The sequence below is a fragment of the Passer domesticus genome, chromosome W (genome assembly GCF_036417665.1).
Source record: "Passer domesticus isolate bPasDom1 chromosome W, bPasDom1.hap1, whole genome shotgun sequence".
Classification (NCBI taxonomy): Eukaryota; Metazoa; Chordata; class Aves; order Passeriformes; family Passeridae; genus Passer; species Passer domesticus.
The window spans coordinates 25,402,283-25,410,636 of record NC_087511.1 but is presented as its reverse complement, the minus strand read 5'-3'; positions in this window follow the sequence as shown (position 1 = coordinate 25,410,636).

The following is an 8,354-nucleotide window of genomic DNA, read 5'->3' as shown; positions in this document are numbered from 1 at the left end:
ATGGCTTACCACTCGCCTGCCTCATGTATTGGCATTAGCATTAGAATGCAAGGTATTCTTGGACAACTTTGCTGTGCTTGTTGCTAGTTCTGTTCCAGCCCACCATGGAAAACCTTGCTCTTCCCGTTAGTTCCTGAGATGCCGAGAAGTCGGGAATTTAGAACACAAGTCCGTGGAGGTATACTGTGCTGGCACAGTGTCTCCTTGCTAGACAGAGGGAAAAGCATTTTGCTGAGATGCAGAAGACAAGAAATGCAGAATAGGGAGATACGGAGCTGTCCGAAGTTAAGTGCCGCTGCCAGGCGTCTTTGGGCAGAAAGAGAGCTCCGGAGCGCACAGAGACCGGCACAGTGCTCTCTGCGCGAATAGCCGCTTGATCTCATCCGAGAGACGGAGAGCGCGGTACCTTCTAGGATGCGACGAGTGACGCCGCACAACACCCGGACAGTGTCCGCAGCTTTCTAACTGCTAGAAGTTCATGGCTTACCACTCGCCTGCCTCATGTATTGGCATTAGCATTCGAATGCAAGGTATTCTTGGACAACTTTGCTGTGCTTTTTGCTAGTTCTGCTCCAGCCCACCATGGATAACCTTGCTCTTCCCGTTAGTTCCTGAGATGCCGAGAAGTCGGGAATTTAGAACACAAGTCCGGGGAGGTATACTGTGCTGGCACAGTGTCTCCTTGCTAGACAGAGGGAAAAGCATTTTGCTGAGATGCAGAAGACAAGAAATGCAGAATAGGGAGATACGGAGCTGTCCGAAGTTAAGTGCCGCTGCCAGGCGTCTTTGGGCAGAAAGAGAGCTCCGGAGCGCACAGAGACCGGCACAGTGCTCTCTGCGCGAATAGCCGCTTGATCTCATCCGAGAGACGGAGAGCGCGGTACCTTCTAGGATGCGAAGAGTGACGCTGCACAACACCCGGACTGTGTCCGCAGCTTTCTAACTGCTAGAAGTTCATGGCTTACCACTCGCCTGCCTCATGTATTGGCATTAGCGTTCGAATGCAAAGTATTCTTGGACGACTTTGCTGTGCTTGTTGCTAGTTCTGCCCCAGCCCACCATGGATAACCTTGCTCTTCCCGTTAGTTTCTGAGATGCCGAGAAGTCGGGAATTTAGAACACAAGACCGGGGAGGTATACTGGGCTGGCACAGTTTCTCCTTGCTAGACAGAGTGGAAGAGCATTTTGCTGAGATGCAGAAGACAAGAAATGCAGAATAGGGAGATACGGAGCTGTCCGAAGTTAAGTGCCGCTGCCAGGCGTCTTTGGGCAGAAAGAGAGCTCCGGAGCGCACAGAGACCGGCACAGTGCTCTCTGCGCGAATAGCCGCTTGATCGCATCCTAGAGACGGAGAGCGCGGTACCTTCTAGGATGCGAAGAGTGAAGCCGCACAACACCCGGACTGTGTCCGCAGCTTTCTAACTGCTAGAAGTTCATGGCTTACCATTCGCCTGCCTCATGTATTGGCATTAGCATTCAAATGCAAGGTATTCTTGGACAACTTTGCTGTGCTTTTTGCTAGTTCTGCTCCAGCCCACCATGGATAACCTTGCTCTTCCCGTTAGTTCCTGAGATGCCGAGAAGTCGGGAATTTAGAACACAAGTCCGGGGAGGTATACTGTGCTGGCACAGTTTCTCCTTGCTAGACAGAGTGGAAGAGCATTTTGCTGAGATGCAGAAGACAAGAAATGCAGAATACGGAGATTCGGAGCTGTCCGAAGTTAAGTGCCGCTGCCAGGCGTCTTTGGGCAGAAAGAGAGCTCCGGAGCGCACAGAGACCGGCACAGTGCTCTCTGCGCGAATAGCCGCTTGATCGCATCCGAGAGACGGAGAGCGCGGTACCTTCTAGGATGCGAAGAGTGACGCCGCACAACACCCGGACTGTGTCCGCAGCTTTCTTACTGCTAGAAGTTCATGGCTTACCACTCGCCTGCCTCATGTATTGGCATTAGCATTCGAATGCAAGGTATTCTTGGACAACTTTGCTGTGCTTGTTGCTAGTTCTGTTCCAGCCCACCATGGAAAACCTTGCTCTTCCCGTTAGTTTCTGAGATGCCGAGAAGTCGGGAATTTAGAACACAAGTCCGGGGAGGTATACTGTGCTGGCACAGTTTCTCCTTGCTAGACAGATTGGAAGAGCATTTTGCTGAGATGCAGAAGACAAGAAATGCACAATAGGGAGATACGGAGCTGTCCGAAGTTAAGTGCCGCTGCCAGGCGTCTATAGGCAGAAAGAGAGCTCCGGAGCCCACAGAGACCGGCACAGTGTTCTCTGCGCGAATAGCCGCTTGATCGCATCCGAGAGACGGAGAGCGCGGTACCTTCTAGGATGCTAAGAGTGCCGCCGCACAACTCCCGGACTGTGTCCGCAGCTTTCTAACTGCTAGAAGTTCATGGCTTACCACTCGCCTGCCTCATGTATTGGCATTAGCATTCGAATGCAAGGTATTCTTGGACAACTTTGCTGTGCTTGTTGCTAGTTCTGTTCCAGCCCACCATGGAAAACCTTGCTCTTCCCGTTAGTTTCTGAGATGCCGAGAAGTCGGGAATTTAGAACAAAAGTCCGGGGAGGTATACTGTGCTGGCACAGTTTCTCCTTGCTAGACAGAGTGGAAAAGCATTTTGCTGAGATGCAGAAGACAAGAAATGCAGAATAGGGAGATACGGAGCTGTCCGAAGTTAAGTGCCGCTGCCAGGTGTCATTGGGCAGAAAGAGAGCTCCGGAGCGCACAGAGACCGGCACAGTGCTCTCTGCGCGAATAGCCGCTTGATCGCATCCGAGAGACGGAGAGCGCGGTACCTTCTAGGATGTGAAGAGTGACGCCGCACAACACCCGGACTGTGTACGCAGCTTTCTAACTGCTAGAAGTTCATGGTTACCACTCGCCTGCCTCATGTATTGGCATTAGCATTCGAATGCAAGGTATTCTTGGACAACTTTGCTGTGCTTTTTGCTAGTTCTGCTCCAGCCCACCATGGATAACCTTGCTCTTCCCGTTAGTTCCTGAGATGCCGAGAAGTCGGGAATTTAGAACACAAGTCCGGGGAGGTATACTGTGCTGGCACAGTGTCTCCTTGCTAGACAGAGGGAAAAGCATTTTGCTGAGATGCAGAAGACAAGAAATGCAGAATAGGGAGATACGGAGCTGTCCGAAGTTAAGTGCCGCTGCCAGGCGTCTTTGGGCAGAAAGAGAGCTCCGGAGCGCACAGAGACCGGCACAGTGCTCTCTGCGCGAATAGCCGCTTGATCTCATCCGAGAGACGGAGAGCGCGGTACCTTCTAGGATGCGAAGAGTGACGCCGCACAACACCCGGACTGTGTCCGCAGCTTTCTAACTGCTAGAAGTTCATGGCTTACCACTCGCCTGCCTCATGTATTGGCATTAGCATTCGAATGCAAGGTATTCTTGGACGACTTTGCTGTGCTTGCTGCTAGTTCTGTCCCAGCCCACCATGGAAAACCTTGCTCTTCCTGTTAGTTTCTGAGATGCCGAGAAGTCGGGAATTTAGAACACAAGTCCGGGGAGGTATACTGTGCTGGCACCGTTTCTCCTTGCTAGACAGAGTGGAAAAGCATTTTGCTGAGCTGCAGGAGACAAGAAATGCAGAATACGGAGATACGGAGCTGTCCGAAGTTAAGTGCCGCTGCCAGGCGTCTTTGGGCAGAAAGAGAGCTCCGGAGCGCACAGAGACCGGCACAGTGCTCTCTGCGCGAATAGCCGCTTGATCGCATCCGAGAGACGGAGAGCGCGGTACCTTCTAGGATGCGAAGAGTGAAGCCGCACAACACCCGGACTGTGTCCGCAGCTTTCTAACTGCTAGAAGTTCATGGCTTACCACTCGCCTGCCTCATGTATTGGCATTAGCATTCGAATGCAAAGTATTCTTGGACGACTTTGCTGTGCTTGTTGCTAGTTCTGCCCCAGCCCACCATGGATAACCTTGCTCTTCCCGTTAGTTTCTGAGATGCCGAGAAGTCGGGAATTTAGAACACAAGTCCGGGGAGGTATACTGTGCTGGCACCGTTTCTCCTTGCTAGACAGAGTGGAAAAGCATTTTGCTGAGCTGCAGGAGACAAGAAATGCAGAATACGGAGATACGGAGCTGTCCGAAGTTAAGTGCCGCTGCCAGGCGTCTTTGGGCAGAAAGAGAGCTCCGGAGCGCACAGAGACCGGCACAGTGCTCTCTGCGCGAATAGCCGCTTGATCGCATCCGAGAGACGGAGAGCGCGGTACCTTCTAGGATGCGAAGAGTGAAGCCGCACAACACACGGACTGTGTCCGCAGCTTTCTAACTGCTAGAAGTTCATGGCTTACCACTCGCCTGCCTCATGTATTGGCATTAGCATTCGAATGCAAGGTATTCTTGGACAACTTTGCTGTGCTTTTTGCTAGTTCTGCTCCAGCCCACCATGGATAACCTTGCTCTTCCCGTTAGTTCCTGAGATGCCGAGAAGTCGGGAATTTAGAACACAAGTCCGGGGAGGTATACTGTGCTGGCACAGTGTCTCCTTGCTAGACAGAGGGAAAAGCATTTTGCTGAGATGCAGAAGACAAGAAATGCAGAATAGGGAGATACGGAGCTGTCCGAAGTTAAGTGCCGCTGCCAGGCGTCTTTGGGCAGAAAGAGAGCTCCGGAGCGCACAGAGACCGGCACAGTGCTCTCTGCGCGAATAGCCGCTTGATCTCATCCGAGAGACGGAGAGCGTGGTACCTTCTAGGATGCGAAGAGTGACGCCGCACAACACCCGGACTGTGTCCGCAGCTTTCTAACTGCTAGAAGTTCATGGCTTACCACTCGCCTGCCTCATGTATTGGCATTAGCATTCGAATGCAAGGTATTCTTGGACAACTTTGCTGTGCTTGTTGCTAGTTCTGTTCCAGCCCACCATGGAAAACCTTGCTCTTCCCGTTAGTTTCTGAGATGCCGAGAAGTCGGGAATTTAGAACAAAAGTCCGGGGAGGTATACTGTGTTGGCACAGTTTCTCCTTGCTAGACAGAGTGGAAAAGCATTTTGCTGAGATGCAGAAGACAAGAAATGCAGAATAGGGAGATACGGAGCTGTCCGAAGTTAAGTGCCGCTGCCAGGCGTCTTTGGGCAGAAAGAGAGCTCCGGAGCCCACAGAGACCGGCGCAGTGCTCTCTGCGCGAATAGCCGCTTGATCGCATCCGAGAGACGGAGAGCGCGGTACCTTCTAGGATGCGAAGAGTGACGCCGCACAACACCCGGACTGTGTCCGCAGCTTTCTAACTGCTAGAAGTTCATGGCTTACCACTCGCCTGCCTCATGTATTGGCATTAGCATCCGAATGCAAGGTATTCTTGGACAACTTTGCTGTGCTTTTTGCTAGTTCTGCTCCAGCCCACCATGGATAACCTTGCTCTTCCCGTTAGTTTCTGAGATGCCGAGAAGTCGGGAATTTAGAACACAAGTCCGGGGAGGTATACTGTGCTGGCACAGTGTCTCCTTGCTAGACAGAGGGAAAAGCATTTTGCTGAGATGCAGAAGACAAGAAATGCAGAATAGGGAGATACGGAGCTGTCCGAAGTTAAGTGCCGCTGCCAGGCGTCTTTGGGCAGAAAGAGAGCTCCGGAGCGCACAGAGACCGGCACAGTGCTCTCTGCACGAATAGCCGCTTGATCTCATCCGAGAGACGGAGAGCGCGGTACCTTCTAGGATGCGAAGAGTGACGCCGCACAACACCCGGACTGTGTCCGCAGCTTTCTAACTGCTAGAAGTTCATGGCTTACCACTCGCCTGCCTCATGTATTGGCATTAGCATTCGAATGCAAGGTATTCTTGGACAACTTTGCTGTGCTTGTTGCTAGTTCTGTTCCAGGCCACCATGGATAACCTTGCTCTTCCCGTTAGTTCCTGAGATGCCGAGAAGTCGGGAATTTAGAACAAAAGTCTGGGGAGGTATACTGTGCTGGCACAATTTCTCCTTGCTAGACAGAGTGGAAAAGCATTTTGCTGAGATGCAGAAGACAAGAAATGCAGAATAGGGAGATACGGAGTTGTCCGAAGTTAAGTGCCGCTGCCAGGCGTCTTTGGGCAGAAAGAGAGCTCCGGAGCCCACAGAGACCGGCACAGTGCTCTCTGCGCGAATAGCCGCTTGATCCCATCCAAGAGACGGAGTGCGCGGTACCTTCTAGGATGCGAAGAGTGACGCCGCACAACACCCGGACTGTGTCCGCAGCTTTCTAACTGCTAGAAGTTCATGGCTTACCACTCGCCTGCCTCATGTATTGGCATTAGCATTCGAATGCAAGGTGTTCTTGGACAACTTTGCTGTGCTTGTTGCTAGTTCTGTTCCAGCCCACCATGGAAAACCTTGCTCTTCCCGTTAGTTTCTGAGATGCCGAGAGTCGGGAATTTAGAACAAAAGTCCGGGGAGGTATACTGTGCTGGCACAGTTTCTCCTTGCTAGACAGAGTGGAAAAGCATTTTGCTGAGATGCAGAAGACAAGAAATGCAGAATAGGGAGATACGGAGCTGTCCGAAGTTAAGTGCCGCTGCCAGGCGTCTTTGGGCAGAAAGAGAGCTCCGGAGCGCACAGAGACCGGCACAGTGCTCTCTGCGCGAATAGCCGCTTGATCGCATCCGAGAGACGGAGAGCGCGGTACCTTCTAGGATGCGAAGAGTGAAGCCGCACAACACCCGGACTGTGTCCGCAGCTTTCTAACTGCTAGAAGTTCATGGCTTACCACTCGCCTGCCTCATGTATTGGCATTAGCATCCGAATGCAAGGTATTCTTGGACAACTTTGCTGTGCTTTTTGCTAGTTCTGTTCCAGCCCACCATGGAAAACCTTGCTCTTCCCGTTAGTTTCTGAGATGCCGAGAAGTCGGGAATTTAGAACACAAGTCCGGGGAGGTATACTGTGCTGGCACAGTGTCTCCTTGCTAGACAGAGGGAAAAGCATTTTGCTGAGATGCAGAAGACAAGAAATGCAGAATAGGGAGATACGGAGCTGTCCGAAGTTAAGTGCCGCTGCCAGGCGTCTTTGGGCAGAAAGAGAGCTCCGGAGCGCACAGAGACCGGCACAGTGCTCTCTGCACGAATAGCCGCTTGATCTCATCCGAGAGACGGAGAGCGCGGTACCTTCTAGGATGCGAAGAGTGACGCCGCACAACACCCGGACTGTGTCCGCAGCTTTCTAACTGCTAGAAGTTCATGGCTTACCACTCGCCTGCCTCATGTATTGGCATTAGCATTCGAATGCAAGGTATTCTTGGACAACTTTGCTGTGCTTGTTGCTAGTTCTGTTCCAGGCCACCATGGATAACCTTGCTCTTCCCGTTAGTTCCTGAGATGCCGAGAAGTCGGGAATTTAGAACAAAAGTCTGGGGAGGTATACTGTGCTGGCACAATTTCTCCTTGCTAGACAGAGTGGAAAAGCATTTTGCTGAGATGCAGAAGACAAGAAATGCAGAATAGGGAGATACGGAGTTGTCCGAAGTTAAGTGCCGCTGCCAGGCGTCTTTGGGCAGAAAGAGAGCTCCGGAGCCCACAGAGACCGGCACAGTGCTCTCTGCGCGAATAGCCGCTTGATCCCATCCAAGAGACGGAGAGCGCGGTACCTTCTAGGATGCGAAGAGTGACGCCGCACAACACCCGGACTGTGTCCGCAGCTTTCTAACTGCTAGAAGTTCATGGCTTACCACTCGCCTGCCTCATGTATTGGCATTAGCATTCGAATGCAAGGTGTTCTTGGACAACTTTGCTGTGCTTGTTGCTAGTTCTGTTCCAGCCCACCATGGAAAACCTTGCTCTTCCCGTTAGTTTCTGAGATGCCGAGAGTCGGGAATTTAGAACAAAAGTCCGGGGAGGTATACTGTGCTGGCACAGTTTCTCCTTGCTAGACAGAGTGGAAAAGCATTTTGCTGAGATGCAGAAGACAAGAAATGCAGAATAGGGAGATACGGAGCTGTCCGAAGTTAAGTGCCGCTGCCAGGCGTCTTTGGGCAGAAAGAGAGCTCCGGAGCGCACAGAGACCGGCACAGTGCTCTCTGCGCGAATAGCCGCTTGATCGCATCCGAGAGACGGAGAGCGCGGTACCTTCTAGGATGCGAAGAGTGAAGCCGCACAACACCCGGACTGTGTCCGCAGCTTTCTAACTGCTAGAAGTTCATGGCTTACCATTCGCCTGCCTCATGTATTGGCATTAGCATCCGAATGCAAGGTATTCTTGGACAACTTTGCTGTGCTTTTTGCTAGTTCTGCTCCAGCCCACCATGGAAAACCTTGCTCTTACCGTTAGTTTCTGAGATGCCGAGAAGTCGGGAATTTAGAACAAATGTCCGGGGAGGTATACTGTGCTGGCACAGTTTCTCCTTGCTAGACAGAGTGG